At 43.0% G+C, this 18552-nt stretch overlaps 1 protein-coding gene and 1 long non-coding RNA gene across 10 annotated transcripts in view; one reads left to right on the forward strand and one right to left on the reverse strand.

Moving 5' to 3' along the window:
- KCNMA1 (potassium calcium-activated channel subfamily M alpha 1) overlaps window positions 1–18552 on the reverse strand; it is a 1011367-nt gene that overhangs the window by 267298 nt on the left and 725517 nt on the right. The gene's annotated exons all lie outside the window — the stretch shown is intronic.
- LOC132251144 (uncharacterized) overlaps window positions 3727–18552 on the forward strand; it is a 65389-nt gene continuing 50563 nt past the window's right edge. Inside the window, exon 1 of the long non-coding RNA XR_009462998.1 lies at window positions 3727–3797. This is a non-coding gene — a long non-coding RNA (uncharacterized LOC132251144). The remainder of the gene's footprint in view (window positions 3798–18552) is intronic.

Here is an 18552-nt window from a genome sequence, read left to right on the forward strand (position 1 = left end):
ATATGGGTGTATTAAATATTTTGTGGGTCTCAAACAAAGATCAGAATGTTGATTGATTAAGTGAAAAACTGCAGGAATCTAGATAGAAGTTCTTGAAATACTAGCATTAGAAGTGAAAACCTGAGATGGGTCTAGTCTAATAAAACTGCACAGTAGTGTCTTTATATGCAGAACAAACAACTTTAGGTGTGGGATCATGAACCTCCTCCTCCTACGTTCACTTGATCCATGGCTATCTTGTATGATTTAAAGAAAGTTTCAGTTAGTTCCAAGGACCTTTTGCTATGTAAACTCTGCTAACATAGTATCAAACAGCAAGTGATGAAGTAGGTTGTTGCCTATGAAAGCTCATGCCTCTCTGAACCAAGTAATTGCTCAGATGCCACCCTGCTCTACTTTCTTATTTTACATCTTTAGCTAGCAAGCACATTTCCGCAATTTTTCTCTTAATCCGTATCAATAACTCACCTATTTTTAGAGTATGCTAGAAGGAAAAGATTCTTTCTGAATTCAGTGTAATTCTGACTACATTAATTTGCTAAAGTCATCTGGAGTCTTGCTTACTCTCTAGTTCAGAATTGGATCTGTGTGAAAATCTGCATCTGTTTAATTAATTATTGGTTCACTTTTATTATTTTCTTTAAAAATATTTAAAATAACAAGCTAAATAAGAACTTGGCTTCCCCAGCCTCATGTATGGATATATGTAGTGTTCTTCCCATTAATTTGTGCATAATAGAGGCCATCATTTTTATTAGCTTTAACTTCATCCCAGAGGCTAACACCACAAAAGTAAAGAGTTGAAATCAGTCCAAGATACCAATAATTATGGTCATTTGCCTGTACCCTGTAAACAGTCAATATCTCACTATATGAAAAGGAACTGTAGAAATTATTTACCTGGATAATAAACTCTTAAGTCCAACCACTGCAAATGTTAGTATACTCCCAGTGATGGAAATATCTTTGATTTTTAAACAGAGAAAAATAAACTACCTTTCTGCCCTCCTGTTTTAAAGACAGTGTCCTGTTATTACAAACACCGTTCTGGTCTATTCCATTTTAGCTTCACTGACAGCAGATTTTGGATACTTATATCTCCTATCTCTGTACAATATGGGCTAATAAAGTTGAGCCAAAGAGAATAGATTTCATTTCGGAGCAAAGGTTTCAGCAGTAAACCTTTGCTTGTTTGCCGAACAAACACATTCCAGCAGGAATCATAAATCTTTCTTTATTAAGTATAGGGGACACCAAGAAGCCAAATGTGGTAGTTTACTTCTGATATCAAACACGTAGACCTAGGTTTTATCTCCTGTTCATAGTTATCTATGTGGACTGTTGCCAGTTGAAGTAGTTAAACATTTAGATAATGCTTTGTGTGTCATTTTTGACAAAAATTGCCAGAAATTAATCAGAAAATGTCAAAGAAGCTTACGTGCATCAGGAAAACTTTTTTATGGAGACTGGTGATGTTGCTTCAGTCTCAGGTGCCATTTAATGTTAAAATGCCACTAAACATTAGGCAGGAGAAAGTCTAAAAGAATCCAAACAAAGGTCCAAATTTAAGAGCAGGTCACAATGGTGTTAAGTCTAATAGAAGCAAGTATTTCAAAGCAGAACAATTTTTGTTAACTTTTCATATATTTTGCTTTCTTTCTTACTTCTTTCACTTCCTTACATCTGACGAAGTAGATCGTCATCTCCTAAAGCTTATTCCTTTTTTAATGAGTTAGTATGTAGGGCTGCATCCACATGAGCAAGGATGTGCATTTGCAGCAGCACAAATTTGTGCCGCTACTTGGTACTGCAGTGCATGCCCCTGCTCATGTGGTTTGCTGTTCCATGTGCTGCAGTGGGGAGCTGGCTGGGGCACAAGGTATCTCAGTGTGGAGCAAGCTGGCAGGCAGCCCCCATGCTGAAGCACCCTGTGCCCCACCCAGCCGGGAAGCAGCACATGGAGATGGGGAAGCGGGCAGCCCAGGGCTCCCTGGTTGGCTAAGGCACAGTGTGCCTTGAGACAGGGGAACAGGGAGCCCAGGGCTGGCTGCTCCCATGTCTCTGTTGCCTCAGCACAAGGACTCCACTGTGGAGTCCCCCCACTGAGACATGTGAAGCCCCCATCTCAAGGCACAGTGTGCCTCGAGACTAGTGAGGAGGCAGCTCCCTCGGCTGGCTGCTCCCGTCTCTGCATGTCTCAGCACTGCTAATAAGCAATACTACACATAGTTTAACATGCAACACATGCAGTTTGTGGCACAGCAAAGAGGTTTGTTGAGCCGCAGACTGCACATACCTGCACGTCTGGATCCAGCCTGAGGTGCCACACTGCCCTGCCTGCTTTCTTTCATATGCTTATTCATTTAACTTGTTATATTATTTTTGTATCATGGCCTGATTTCACCAGCAGAAATGGACAGCTTTTGTCCCATGTCTTTCTTTCTATTTTTATTTGAAAAAGAAACCAAATTTCAAAAACCCATATGTAAGGTACTTTCTGAGGGAGGTCAGGAAGGTTCTCTTGTACAACCATAATACTGCACAGTTAGGCATATTTGGGGGACTCTAGCTTTTGCTGAATAAATTGATTATCAGAGGCAATAGGGAATTACTACATCCATGGAGGCAGACTCAGCAATGATTAAGTAAATATTGTACTCTGGGGTTTCCATCTAGCCCAGTTACTATATATATAAAGCAATCTTTTTTTATATCACCTCTTGTACATTTTGGGGAGGTGAGTGAAAGGGTGTCATCAAACACTAGAGTTCAGCAAAACAGGCTCAGTAGTTCCCATCCAGCTTTCCTTTCTCCTTTAGAAAAAGGAGTCCATACAGAGATTGATTAAGAATGATCAGATTTCTATGGGATTTTAAAATCAACCTGTATAATTTTATAGCAGGGACAGAATTTGCTATTGAATTCCATGAGTCAAGCTGTGTTTCCTTCCTTCACCTGGCTCACACAAGAGCAGATTACAAGAGCAGGCTTTGCAAGTAGGACCTACAGCCATCTGCAGGGAGAAAATAACCCAGGACTGGGCTCGGAAAAAAAATAGAAGAGGTGGGATATCATGGCACCAATCCCCATGTTGTACCAGCCTGCAAAAAAAACCTCATGCTTTTCACATTCCTAAAAGATAATGCTGAGGGTGTATTCTCAAAAGAGACCTCCTCTTCTGTGCCATAATCTTCCCTGGTCTTTGTTCAGGACAGGTGGAGAAAGCTTTGCACTGTTCTATAGCCAGACCATAATTAACCCCTATACATTTTAGGGTTATATATAATTAGATTCCCAAAAGTTTTACCCAGTGAACTATATCTTTTGGTGCTCTCAAAAAATGAAGAAAATATTTGATTTAGTTTACCTGTGCTAAGGAAGGCCTTCAACACTGTCTCTCACCCCATTCTCATTAAAAAATTAAGCAACTGTGATGTCAATGCCTAGACAGTCAGATGGGTCGCTAATTGGCTTGAGGGCTGCACTCAGAGAGTGGTGGTGGGCGGGTCATTTTCAACTTGGAGGGATGTAGGCAGTGGGGTCCCTGTAGCAGGGCACTAAGGTGCCTGCTACCCGAAGAGCAGGGATAACCCCTCAGGTGCCGGTTGCTGAGGCAACTTGTGGGAAATAATGACCCACACCTGCCTAGCCAGCTGACGAGAAGTGGCAGGGCCTGGCTCCTATATAAAGCACAGGCAAGAAACCAGAGGTGGTTCCAGCCAGCCAGCCAGGTTACAAAGGAGAGGCCTGATGAAGGAGCTGCATCTGATGCTGTGGAGAGAGAGAGAGGATCCCTGGTAGGGTTAAATGTTATTATGGCTGAGTGGTTTCTGTTTACATTGTAGCCAAGAGGCTTGTGTTTGTGTTTGCTATTTGTTACAGTGGTGGTTTGGGTGGCGCTATTAGGGGTTGGAGGAGGCCTCATAGGGGACTCACAGTAAAGTGGGGACCCCAGTGCCAGCAATGTTGCAGCACTTGGGGTGCATAGACCCCAGCCCCAGAGAAGGGCAGTTGAGACACCCCAGAGAAAGGGGTGTTGCTGAGAAGCCCTAGTGTGGGCATGATGAGCCCTGGAGAAGGGGGCAGCATTGTGGTGAGCCCCAGGAAAGGGGGCATCGCTTGAGAAGGCCCTGGAGAGAAGGGTGGCATCACTGAGAAGGCCCCGGAGAGACAGAGCTGTGGAGAGCCTCAGTGCCAGAGAGGGCGTGGAGACAGAAAGAGACAGAACAATGTCCATGACATCTGCAAGGCTTGGGGCATGGTATTGGGGTAGTAGGAGCCACGCATAGCCCATAAGGCTAGAGTATAGAGGAACTGGAGATAATCGGATAACCGTGGAACAGAAGACAAAAGGCAGCCTCCCTATAATATATATCTAGAAGATCAAAGTCGTTGCGGGCGAGAATCGGAGGGTGTTAGTCGGCAATGTGACACGGTAAAGGAGGCGGCAGGGGAGAGCATGGTGACCCTGACCATCCTCCGGTTACAGTTCCCCAGGGCTCAGTCCTTGGACTGCACTGTTCAACATCTTCATCAGTGACTTGGACAAGGGGGTGAAAAGCACCATGTTCAAATTCGTGGATGACACTAAGATGTGGGGAGAAGTGGGCACGCTAGAGGAGAGGGACAGGCTACAATTAGATGTAGACAGGTTACAGGGCTGGGCAGATGAGAACAGGATGGGTTTCAATACTGACAGGTGCAAGGTACTGCATCTAGGGAGGAAGAACCAGCAGCATACCTACAGGCTGAGGAACTCCCTTCTTGTCAAGACAGAGGCAGAAAAGGATCTTGGAGTCATTTTTGACTCCAAGATGAACATGGGCCGACAATGTGGGGACGCGGTCAGGAAGGCTAACCGCACCTTGTCACGCATCCACAGATGCATCATGAGCAGGTCCAAGGAGGTGATCCTCCCCCTCTATGCAACATTGGTCACGCTGCAGTTGGAGTACCGTGTCCAGTTCTGGACTCCGCACTTCAGGAGGGATGTGGACAACATGAAAGATGTCCATGGAAAGGCCACTCACATGATCAGGGGGCAGCAAGGCAGGCCATACAAGGGGAGGCTATGGGACCTGAGCCTGTTCAGCCTCACAAGAGAAGGCTGAGAGGGGATCTGGTGGCTGTCTATAAACTGACTAAGTGGGACCAGTAGGCAATGGGAGAGTCCCTGTTCCCCCGAACACTACTGGGAGTAACAAGGAATAATGGCCATAAGTTGACAGAGAGGAGATTCAGGCTAGATATCAGGAGGCACTACTTCACAGTCAGGGCGGCTAGAATCTGGAAACAACTTCCAAGGGAAGTGGTGCTCACTCCTACTCTGGGATCTTCAAGAGGAGGCTAGATAGACGCCTAGCCGGGGTCATTTGACCCCAGTACTCTTTCCTGCCCATGGCAGGGGGTCGGACTTGATTATCTGCTCAGGTCCCTTCCGACCCTACCAACTATGAATTGATAGAATTAGTTGCTAATGTCACTAATCATCTAAATTTAGATCAAGTCGAACAGATGTAGTTCATTCTTGTCTGCATGTTCAGATGAGATAACTTGGTCTTTGTTAAAGAAACTAAACTGATTTCCCAACAGAAGTGCTTGAAAGAAAGATTAGTTGGGAAGCTGTGGGCAATCTGCACTGGCAATCAAGCTGTCTTTGATTTTTGTTTTGCATTTTTTTTGTTGGGATACTCATGGAACCAATACCAGCATATTTACTTATTTCCTAAGAATCTGAAAGCCTAAGAATTAACAGATCTTTTCCCCCCAACAAGTTTGCTAGCAACAATAAAACACACAACCAGAAAAAAGAGGCATGTTCAAAGATAACTTCAATAATGAATGTAACATGTCCAGTGGCTAGCTTCTCTCTTGCTAGTCACACCCTGTGGGTGCATCTACATGTGTAATTAATGTGCCTGAATTTTCTGTGCAGAAAATTCAGACATATTAAATTGTGGGCCCACACACATCTGAAACTGCACCTGTCAAAATCAATTTTTCTCCTGACAGGAGCAGTTCAGTGGAGGGTGGCTCTTGCCCTGCTCTGCCCACCCTGCAGCAGCCAAGGGGAGCTCTAAGCTCTCCAGGTGCCAGCCTGGGGCTGGCAGGGGACATGGAGGCTGGTCCCAATCTCCACAGAGCAAGGGAGAACTGTTCCAGCTGCCAAACAGCTGCCTCCCAGCCATGTGGAGATTGGGTCACATCCTTGGAGCTCTGCAGCATGTAATAGCTGCAAGAGTTAGAGCAAGGTTCCAAACTCCATGTGGCTGCAAGGCAGTGTCCCATGGAGCCAGGACAGTTCTCCCTGCCCTCTGTAGCCCCCTATTGCTTAGGCTGATCAAGAGCAACTTGTTCCTGGTCAGCATCTACAAGTGCACTTTGGTGCATTAGTTTCATTAGTTTGAGCCAATTTCTAGTATCTGTAACTACAGGTACTAGAATATGGCACATTAGACTAATCTACTGCACAGTAATTGCTGCAAACTTGTAGAGATGGTGACACGTAACTGCACATTAGATTAGTCTAATGTACATTAAAGCATTTCACGTACACACATTCCAAAGACTGTGTCTTGATTCCTCTGTGTACTGTTAAAGGTTCAAAACTGCAGCAATGACTGCATAAGTTTCCTGGGACTGATCAGTGACTTATATACCATCTAGGGTCAGGTCATATTCTTTTCTGTCATTATGTCCAAAATGTATTGTAAAGTTAGCCATTTAAACAAAGCCAAAATAGTGATATTGCAGGGGACATTTTGTAGGCATTAACCACAATGCAATCTATGAAAGACCTTATGAGATGGATACATTCATAAACATTAGGGCTGGAAGGGAGCTCATGAGATCATCAGGTCCAGTCTTAAAGGTATCCAGAGTAAGTGCTTGCACCACTTCTGGGGGAGTCTATTCCAGACTCTGGAGTCTCAGATAGTAAATAAGAAGTTTTTCCTTATGACCAGTCTAAAACAGTCTTCCAGCAGTTTGTAACTGTTAGACCTTGTCTTCTCTTGGGGTGCCCTGGTGGACAGAGGCCAATTCCTAATGCACACCTCTTATATACTTATAGGCTGCCACCAAGTCACCCCTGAGCCTTCACTTCTCCAGGATGAAAAGCCCCATGCCTCTCAGCCTCTCCTCATAAAGCCTATTCTGTTGACCTCTAATCATGTGTTTAACTCTCCTCTGGACTCCCTCAAGCTTCTCCACATCCTTTCTAAACTGTGGAGCCCAGAACTGGATGCTGTACTCCAGCTGCAGCCTCACCAAGACTGAGTAAGTGGGAGGATGACTTCTTGGGTCTTGCTTGAGACGCACTAGTAGAAGCAAGCCAGAGTTTTATTTGCTTTGTTGTCTCCCGCATTACATCGGTGGCTTATATTCATCTTGTGGTCAAACATGACCCCCAAGTCTCTTTTCATCATGGTGCTAGTAAGTGTAGCACTGTGGAGCCTATAAGTATGATATGAGTGTTTGCTCCCAAGGTGGAGCACCTTGAATTTCTCCATGTTGAATGTCATCAGGTTTTGATCTGCTCACCTTGTGAGCATGTTCAGGTTGACCTGAATTGCCAGCCTATCCTCTAGCATGACCACACTTCCCCATAATTTGGTATTGTCTGTAAACTTAGCCAGTCTGCTTCTGACACCCAAATCCAGATAATTTATCAATATATTAAAGAGTACTGGTTACAGGACAGAGCCCTGGGGGATACCACTCATCACCATGTGCCATGTTGACTTGGTTCCATCGGCTGTTACTCTCTGGGTTCGACCACAGAGACAGTTGCCCAGCCATTGGACTGTAAAATTGTTACAGATGCCATTCCCCAATTTTACCATGGGACATCATGGAAAACCAAGCCAAAGGCTTTTTTTGAAATCTAAATATATCTCAACTTCTCCTTTGTCATAAAAGGAAATGAGGTTGTTCAGGCAAGACTACCCACAACAAAGCCATGTGAGCTATCTCTCAATGTTGCCTTCCATGAGCCTGTTGTTGATGGTTTCTTTTTTTTTTTTTTTTTTTTTTCCCTCCAAGATCTTTCCAGAGATTGAGGTTAAACTGATTGGCCTGTAATTCCCTGGGACTTCCTTCCTTCCTTCCTTCCTTCCTTCCTTCCTTCCTTTTTTGAAGATGGGCACCACATTGGCCCTTTTCCAATCTTCATGAACCTCTCCCAAGTGCCTGGAGTTCTCAAATATCCTCATGTCAGCCAACTCTTTCAACACTCTTGGGTGCATTCCATCTGGGCCAGCTGACTTGTGGATGTCCAGCTTCCCAAGATTGTTCCCTTACAATATAGGCATATGGTAGTCCTGCGTCTTGTCAGGCAGGGTGATCCCTTTGGGCTGGTGGAAAACCAACAAAAAGTGATTGTTGAGGAGATTAGCCTTTTCCTAGGTGTCAGTTGTCAGCTGTCCTATTTGGTTCAGCAAGGGTCTGATGTTGCCCTTTGGGTTTTTCTGACTTCCCACGTATTTGAAGAAGTACTTTTTACTATCCTTGATTCCTGTAACTAATTTCAGTTAGGTTTCAGCCTTGGCTTTTCTGGTCCACTCCCTACAGGTGTGGGTCAGTGCTGCATAATCCTCCTCAGCGGTAGTTCCTGACATCCATCCCTTATAAACTTCTCTTTTTAGATTCATGAGGTCCCTACTAAGCCAAGAAGGTCTCCTATCCCTTTTTCTACCTTTCCTATGGTCTGGAATGGACTTCCCTTGTGCTTTTAGGATCACATCCTTATTCAGCTTATGTATCACTCAGCTTAGTATTTCTTAAAGATGCTCTTAGTAACTTTAAGCTATAAGTATAAAACTTTTAGCAATTTAGAGATTACGCAGCCAATAATCAATACCTGAAAGTAGATATCTCAGCTGAAGAGGATGTCTTTTGCTGCATTTAAACTCCAAGTGGTTGCTCTGTCCATGGACTAACAGTGGTATTCACAGTAAACACAATTGGTAAAAAATGCTCAAATTGAGCTTTCACTCTGACTTTAAACCTGTAGTCCCTCTTTTAATCAAGTATACGGCACAGTCCTAAACCATGACAACAGACCTTTCCTTATGATCTATAGCATACAAGTTCCTCAGTAACCAACTGAAATCCAACCTCCCTTGTGCTGGGCTCTGTTAGTATAAAGAGTGAGAATCAACTTCTGCTGCAAAAATATACAACCTATGCAGAAAGATAAACAAAGACTTCTAAAAAGAGGTAAAGAAATTAATTAACATGCATGCATCCATGCAGGTTGGTTGCACAAATGGGAATTGAACCCAAATCTCCTGAATTCCAGTCTGGCATTTTAGTCACCAGACCATCTTTTACACAACAACTCTTGGAGAGTTGTAAAGCAACTCAACTTTCCATTCAAATTATCCATTGATTCAATAGCCCATCTGGAGGATAGCTGAAAAGGGACATAATATACCACAAGAGAAAATGTTTAATTTTCATCCAAATCATTTTTTAAATAAATAGCAATGTAACTACCTCCTCCTCTATCTAAATGCAGATAGTGTTGATATTATCAAACATATTTACATAATCTTATCATTTACCAGTGATAAATTGTGACACAGGGATGAAAAATAATGTAGATCTCATAAGTACAACCATTAATATTGTCAAAAAGAAAACTCTCAATGCACTCAGCCCTATACTGCAACAGTGCAATTATCACTTGCTCCCCAGATCCAACTGATCTGTCTTGTTCATAGTACTTATTTCTCACTATAATGACATAAATAGTTACATGGAAAAGATCAAGTATACCTGAACCTGATTATGTTAAATAATAGCTTCCATAATATTAGGGAGTTTCAAGGAAAGGGATGAGGAGTTACTTGACCTGGGGATTTGTACTGTATTTTGCATTTAACTAAAAAATGTATATTCTCAAAAATATTAAGGGTGCTTCTATCCTGAAATTGCTTTGCAGACATGGGCCAGCACAATGAAATCAGCTGTAGTATCTGTGGCATACATGGCTCAGTCTACCTTATACTAGGGACAAAGTGCAACACAATAACATCGCTGAAAAGCAATACAATTGTTTTGAAAAGGAAAAATATGTTTTTGGGTTGTTTTTTTTTTTTTAATCTGTTGTCATATGTTTGCCCTGGAAGAAATGTTGAAAGACGCCTTCATTTACTAGGAATAATTACAAAACATTTTAATTATATTAAGTGTTTTAAATTAATGTGAACCAATAAGGGTCACAGATGTTGAACTACATGAATCTCCTAAGGCTTGAAGAGTACCCTAAATTGAAACTTCTATATGTGGAAAAGATAACGTTGAATGCCTTGTGAAAACAACATATATATTTTTACTCTGTGCATTTTTTATTTATTTATTTTTTTTAATGTATGTAACAACTGGTACTCGAGATGCTTCGCATTCCCAGAATCAGGCCTTTACCTGCTATAAAAAGATGGGCTGTTAATGTCTGGAAGATATCTTCTTCATGTATATGACCATCTCAAGCTCCAATCAGCTTGCTCTTTTAGCATAAGTCATTTCTTCTTTCAACATCAAGTAATCAAAGCACTCCCTGCCCCCATCCCCTGTTAGTAAATACAAACAGCTGAGGTGACATGTTTTGTACATTCCATAAAATCTACCATAATTCCCTTCATTCTACCAAAGCTATTGTGTTTAGCCATATGGTTGTATTATACCTAAAGCATGGATATCAACTTCAGATAGATAACTTACTTGCTGAAAACAGATGACACATTTTGTGCTAAAACTTATATTCACTATAAGAATCCTATAAGTGAACTGTTTAGTACTATGTATAGTACAATACCCATCACCTTTTAACCCAACTGTGTTTGTCTCTCTAAATCAGAGGTAACAGATACCATTAGCAATGTAATTCAACAGCATCAGCCAAATGTTCCTACCAGTGTTAGAAGCTGGAATCTCTTTCCAAAACCAGATGTAAAAAGAGAAACTAAGCATGTAATATCAAACATTAAATATGTAAATCATGATTCGCCACAATGTCAGACAGGATGAGGTATATAGGCTTTTGTCACGCTATATGGAAACAATCTATATATACATATATGGAGTCTTCCACTGTTTTAAACAGGAGATAGCTTACTGAAATTCTAAGACACCCACTTCTTCCTTCATTTATTGGCTTTAATGAAACTAAAAGGAGAAGAGGCCCATAGAGATTTTTCATCTTTAAACCCATTTTGCAAAGCAGGGCTTTAGCAGGAGTTAAAATGTGCTTGTAAAAGGGCAAGTTGGGGTTTACATCATGGATCATCAGAACTAGACAAAACAACGAGGAAGTGCATATGGCCCTTGATCCTCAGGGAGCGTGTATGGCCCTTGTACCTGTCCTACATACATAGTTACCGCTTCCACAATTTCCAAATTCTCATTGAACAGAGAGAGTTCTGAACTGATTTTGCTTTTACAGACTGTACACACAATAGCCATGAAAACGCATTAGGTTAATTCGGTTCCTCAAAATAAAGCTAAACCTGGATCAGGAATATTAGGAACAGGTTAATCATCATGAATTTTATTTAAAATACCTCCCTCCTAGTGATTCTCACAGCATAGAAGATGCTGCTTCTCAAGGTGGTTTTGCTATTTTTTTTTTTAGGGAATTTCTAAGTTTTCTCTCCTGCAATTTCTAGCTGTAGATTATTTGTGTGTGTGTGCGTGCGTGCGCGCACACACACACACACACACACACACACACACACACACACACACACACACACACACACACACACACACACACACACACACACACACACACACACACACACACACACACACACACACACACACACACAGAGGCAAATAAATCATTTTAAGAAAGAACAACTGATCTTATGCCCATAGAGTAAAGCCACTTCCTTAAGAGGAATCAAATCTAGATATTCTGTTTTATAAGGCAGATGGCATGGAACACCCCATAATGCAACAGAGCATTATTGAATCATGCCATAAAGATTACAAGAGTCCATTAACTCATTCCAAAAACTGTCAAGAAAATTCTAGCAGAACAACTCCAGTAATATTTCCTTATCTCCATTCAGCTGGGGGCTGGGCCTGGACATACTACTAATGAAACTGCATTGGCTTTGGTGGTTCTAGTGGTAAAAATATAACCAGAAAGTTACCTGGTGCAGGCAAAATTGTGAGAAAGTTATGCTGGCTTACCTTATCTATTCTGGATCATGTCCAGGATATAGTACATGTATGGAAAAAGTGGCTGCTGCCAAAGAGCTATGGTGAAAAACAGCTGCTGAACAGCTCTTAGGAAGCTTTTGCTCTAACATAACTCAGAGTCCTGAGGCTGCCCAAAATTCTTCTTTGGATCAAGAATAGTAACCAGAAACTAAAGCTAGGGAAAGACATTCAAAGAGGCTGAGTCTGAATTGATTCAATCTTTGCAGGTTAGTCTAACCTGCACAGATTGAACTGATTTGCAAGTAGATAAATATTCACTTTTGATTCAGTAAATACAGGCACATGCCTGCAGTAGCTCAGGCTAGAAGGCAGGGGGCACTAGAGTGAGCACTCCCTTACCTTCCACAGTACTGAGCTGAGGGGTGGAGGGTGCGCGTGGCCGGGCCCAGCAAGTTGCTTTGATTACAGAGAGGTTTAACCACTCACCCTGGACTGCACAGTCCACAGCCAGGGTGTGCCTGGAGAGGGAGGGGGAAGCAGTCCTCACCAGGCTTCCCCACCCCCAGCAGCTCACTGCTGAAGGGGTAGGAGAGCTGCCAGACCCTGAGCCATGGCTAGCACTCTGAGGCAGTGGGGCAGGAAGGGGAGGACTGCTTGTGGGAAGTGCATGCATCTGGAGATGCAGACACATAGACACCTTTCAGCATTAGCTAGCATGGGGGTGGTGTCACTGTGATGAGATGGCAACTGGGGTCTGTGCTGTGGGAGAAGGGAGGGAGTGAGTGGGGGATCCTTGCTTGAACAGTGAGCAGCAAGTGGGGATGGGGCAGGGGGAAGCCAGGCAGATGGTGCTGTGCCTGCAGTCTCTACCTCCTTCTTGGTCAGCCAGAGCTCCAGCTAGGGAAGAGAGGGGCAGAGCCAGCCCTGCTCTCTGGAGCAGACAGCATAGCCTAGCCCAGCCCAGGGCTGAAAAGCATACTGGGATGCTGGAGGACTATGATTTAACTTAGCTTAAACTAGGAAGGGGCCTGGAACACAAGTTCCATAAACTGGTTTGACCCAAATCAGTTAAGCCTGAACTACATTCAACCAGGCTTATCTTAAACCAGTTTGGGGCATTTTTGAAACTGGTTAATGTGCACTGAGCTTCTGTTCTGTTACAGGTTTAAAACAGTTTTTAATCACTTAAACCAGTGTATGTGTAACTTCTGTCCCAAGACTAACAGTTCGAAGTGGCAAAAATGGGTATAAGACTGCAGATTCCTATTGAAATCAGTGGTTCCAATTCTAGCTTTTGTTAAAGAAAACCATGCATCCAAGCTGGTATCATGGGATTGCATAAGAATAGAGGGGCAAAATTTGCCCATCCTTAATTCTATGCTTTACTACTGAATTATTTTTTGTATGTTTTGTAATAGTGGACTTTGGCACATTTGCTATTCCAGACCACAAACCATAATTGTTTTACATAACAACATTTCAATTTATCCCTTAAATTATGTAAGTAACAAACAGGTTTATCATTTCATTTACTTAATATAATAAAAAGGATGGGCTGTTAAAATATACTTTGTAGGTATAGCTTTTTCTTATTTTATTGAATCTTTTTTACTATGCAATTTTTCCTCATCCCTTTTAAGTGTTTACTGAACCCTTCTTGATACAATTATATGTTATTGTAACAAGGTACTTCTGCCCCTGTTACAAGGAAGGTGTGGGAGTGCAGGAAACCTGAGGACAAAAGTGGCATAGGTAAACCTATATCTGCACAGGTAAACCAAGCCAGGGACTAGAAAAAGCCAGGTTGTTAATAGTGGAATTAGCAGTACCTGGCCCATAAGTGGAGAAGACAAGATCACATAAGTAGAAGGAAGCTGGGCTTAAGCCTATAAACCCAGTCCCTGACCATGTAGGGGGCAGTGTGGGCCTGGCTGCTGGAGAACATGAAACTCTCAAGAGAGAGCTGGCAGCAGTGAGAAGTCAAGCCAGCCCAAGAGAGGTACCTGGTGGGCTGGAGCAAGGCAGGCTGAGAAGCAGGGCTTGAGCACTAGAGTTCAAGAGGGTCGGGTTCTTGTTTTGTTTGAGTTTTCCAACCAGAGGACTGAGTTGTGGCTACAGCAAAGGAGGTGGCCATGGGTAGGGTGCCCTAGAGGCACTCCTCATTATCAGAGACTGGAGATAAACCCTATCCTGGGATGGCTGAGGCTGGCATAGTGAAACAGAAGTCCAGGAGGGGGTGCAGCCAAATCAAGGCTGAGGCTTGGGAACTAAGGTCTATAGGGTTGAGGGCTCGACAAGAGAAAAAGGTAGGTTAAGGCTCCCGAACAAGGAAAGCCAGGGGATAGCTGAATCCCTGACAGGTGCTTGGAGGCCTGAAGAGGTGCTCCCTTAAAGTCAACACCCTGAGGGAAACACAAACCAAGTGTGAGTGTGGCAAGGACAGAGCTAGCAGCTGAAGGAGCCAGAGGTACTACTCCTGGCCCCAGGGACTGCCTCCTCAGTAAACAAACCGTAACATCAAAGGTATGGCAGGTAAGAGACTGGAGGTAAGGCAGGGCCAGAAAGCTGACAGGTGAGTCAGAATGCAGGGGGCACCAGGTATTGGGGTGAGGTCTGTTATGGTTATGCAAAACCTTTTAAATGAACTTTCCCTTTGTTCAGTATGGTGCCAAAGGAAGGTAAAGGATTCTGTATGAGATTACATCGATATGACCAAAAGGAAAAGATTAGACTCAAGTATAACATTTTGAGGTTTTTTAGTTTGTTTTACCTTTAATGCTGGGCAGGCAGTTTACACAAATCATTTTTGCAGCAAAGAAAGGTGTAATGAATTAAATGTGTGTAGTGTCACCATCAATCATGTCCATTTGTTTTTGACAGACCAAACACTTATGACACATTAAATGACTTTCTAATCATGTTAGGAAAAGGGGTAACACGTGCTTCAAACTTAAAAAAAAAAAAATACAGAAGTTCCAGTAAGGTTTTCTCAGGTATCCAGGTTGTACCCATACTGGTCTAGAGGAAAAGGCAATCGGGACTTATAGTAGAGAGATGATATCTTTTATTAGACCAACAGGATTTTTGCAAAATAATTTCTTTAATTGCAAGCTTTCGGGCACAAACACTCTTCATCAGGCATTGGAGAAAAGATTGTAAAAGTTCTCATGGGGAAAAATGAAAGTTCATATGACAGTAAGATTTTCCTCGCACTTTTCTAAGATATGTCTGCTTATAGTGTTTTCCTGTGGAATTTATGAATGTCTGACAATTCTTAAATTCAATGTTACAATAAGTGCTTCTCTAGAGCAAAAAGAGAAGAACCTCTGCTAGAAGTTTGTATTTCTCCATTCCTGCACAACTGTCCCTTATAATCCCTATCAACATAGTGCAATTTGAGTTGAAAACATCCTTAGAATTGTACTGGTTCCAGCTTTCAGCAACTGGTCAGGTGCATCTACATGTGCTTTAATGTGCAGTAGCCTATTTTAATGCACGTTCAAGCATCACAAAAAACCTGTGTGCTTTCACTAATGTGCATTAAAATAAGCTAAGGTGCCTTTTTCTAGTACCACACAATAGAGGTACTATATTTAATGTGCATTAGCAAAAGCCCATTAATGAATGTGTATATGTGCCCAGAGATCAAACAAAATTGTGGATGCTGGGGAAAATTCTATTTCCATTAATATGCAGTAAATGTTTTCTTTGCACTGATCCAGTAAAATAACTGGTTTTTTATCATCAAATCTTATGTGTTTGCTTTATTTCAAATATTAACAAATAGAGCATTCTGAGTGATTCTTGATAACATGCATTTTACCACAAGACTGTTACCACTGTTCTCGAAAACAGGTAGCAGAAACTAATTCTAACCAATATTTGGATATTTTTCTCAGCAAGATATTTTATTTTAACCTCAAACCCTTGCTTTGCAGTATCTGAATAGTCTACTGAAAAATGCGCAAAGATTTTATCTTTGCCCCTTTGTCCTCCTAAACCTAGGATAATAGGATCATAATAAAGCAAAGCTAGAAGGGACCTTATAAGATCTCAAGCCCAGCCTCATGAACGAAACAAGGCTACAACACACAAATAACAGAAAATATAATCTGGCCATTCTTCACTTCTTGACTTCCTGCCCTTTGGATGGGGGGCTGGACTCGATGATCTTCCGAGGTCCCTTCCAGCACTAATGTCTATGAAATTTACAATGTCCCCAGGAGAATATTATTTTTATATCGGCTATGATGGAAACAGCAGAAGCATCATGGATATCCTCAGATCCAATTCACTGGTTCTCCTTTGCTTATCCTGTACACCCAGATGCACCTGCTCAGCTTCCTGAACTTATTGGCTACTTGCAGATGTTAAAAAGAGAAAAACCCCCAAAAATCTTCAACCCAGCTCTGCTGTGTCAGTATTAATTGGGTGCTTCAGTTTTTTGGTGCTTTTATATAAGAGCTGACTGAATCCCTGTGCATCAGCTATTACATAAAAACACCAAGAAAGCCCCACAAAAGTGCCCAATCTATACAAGCATCGGGTGAGCTGGGCCCTCTTCTGCACATAAGCAATGCTCAGCACAGGAGTGCGTGGAGTTTAAAGCAGGGGTTTGGGTTGTAGCTGTGTTGGCCTAAGGACATAGGCAGACAAGGTTCCTTGGGTGAATTTGATATCTTTTATTAGACCAACCCAAATGGCTTGCTTAATAACTATTCTCCAACCATTTGGGTTGGTCTAATAAAAGATATCAAATTCACCCAAGGAACCTTGTCTGGAGTTTAAAGTGCCATTCTGGTTGGGTTTTTTATGTCTGTAAGCAGCCACTTTGATATTGGATGTTCAGGAAGGATGCTCTAAACCGCTGGTTTTCAAATTGTGTTCTGTGGAACCCAGGGCTCTGCAATAGGTCACCAGGGGTTCCGCAAAGAGACTGGAGGTAATGGTGGAGCAGACTGGGAGGAAGGATACAGCTACTGGTGGGCCATGTCACCTGGCTCCACATTAGTCTTCAGGAAAGGGGTAGGGGTTCTGCAGCAGCAAAAGTGATATGAAAGGGTTCTGTAACTTTAGGATTTTTGAAAATCACCAAAGGAGTGGGTCAGCTCATGGGTCACAACCCAAAAGTGGGTCACAAGAATATATGAAAGGGTCATGAACAAACTTTAAAAATGGATCAACAAACTTTAAAAACGGATTCTCCTTTAAACGAGAAAAATGTGGGAACCTGTGGGTTTCCCTTTGCAGGCTGGAAGAGTTCCTGCAAGGGGCTGCCTGGGGTTGGTAGGAGCAGGAGGAAGGTGATCAGGCAGAGAGCACCTCATACATATATGAATGGAAACAGGCACGTGGCAGCCAGGCAGTGTGGTGAGCAGCTCCTGCAGCTCCGCAGAGCTCCCTGCAGGTAAGTCTATGGGGTGGGAGCAGGGGAGACAAAGACAACAAATCAGGAGGGGGGGGGGGCACAGGCGATGTGTTGGGGACATGGAGGGGTATGTGCCCCCCTAGATTTGTGCACGTCAGCATGCATGGGGCTGCAGACTGGCATGGGCAGAAGCTGCTTCCACAGCCCAGTGGAACCTCGTCTGAATGCCAATCACTCATATGCCAGGCTGAGGCTCTACCCCGCCACCATGGCCCAGCCACCGATGCTGCTCCCCTTGGTGTAGCATCATAGCAGCTGGGCTATGATGGCAGTGTAGAGCCACAGCTTGGTGCCGAAGCAGCTAACAGTGGGAGGAGGTGAGGGCTGTGCAATTCCACCCCCATCCATTACTTCTCGTGCTGCTAGTGGCGTGGCTGGCACAGGAGTTCCAGCAGAAGCAGTGGCAGCAATGAGTCTTGCTGCACAGTGCAGGGGGGCAGTGGGTTGGGGGTGAGTGGAACCAGCAGGTCTGGGGGCTGTGGGGGACTGAGAGTTGGGGCACCAGCAGGGCCACGGGGCTGTTTCCTACTTAAACTATTTACTGGGTTGGGACTAGCCACCAATGTTTACAAATGGGTTCTAGTACAAGGAAAGGTTGAGAAGTGTTGCTCTAAACCACAGAAAATATCCTCAGAGCCTTGCTTGCCAGGCTGGACTTATAGCTGTTGGTCAGTCAGTCAGTCAGTCTGGAGAAAAGGGCTGGAAAAGGAACAAGAAGTTGGCAGAAGGAACTGTTGATGATACCTTAAACAGCAAATGATACACAGCTGCTTATAAATGGGAAAAGTTAACTTTAAAACAAGCAATTTTTAATCATGGCCTATCAATAGTTTGTAAAATTCACCCCAAATCTCCTTTGTTGCAGTACTCTTCAAGTCATCATTCACCTTTGTTTTCACCTATTACATTTCTCCTTATTTTGCTTAGTGAGATCTGTTTAAGTGTAACATTAC

This window comes from Alligator mississippiensis, chromosome 6 (assembly GCF_030867095.1).
Source record: "Alligator mississippiensis isolate rAllMis1 chromosome 6, rAllMis1, whole genome shotgun sequence".
NCBI lineage: Eukaryota > Metazoa > Chordata > Crocodylia > Alligatoridae > Alligator > Alligator mississippiensis.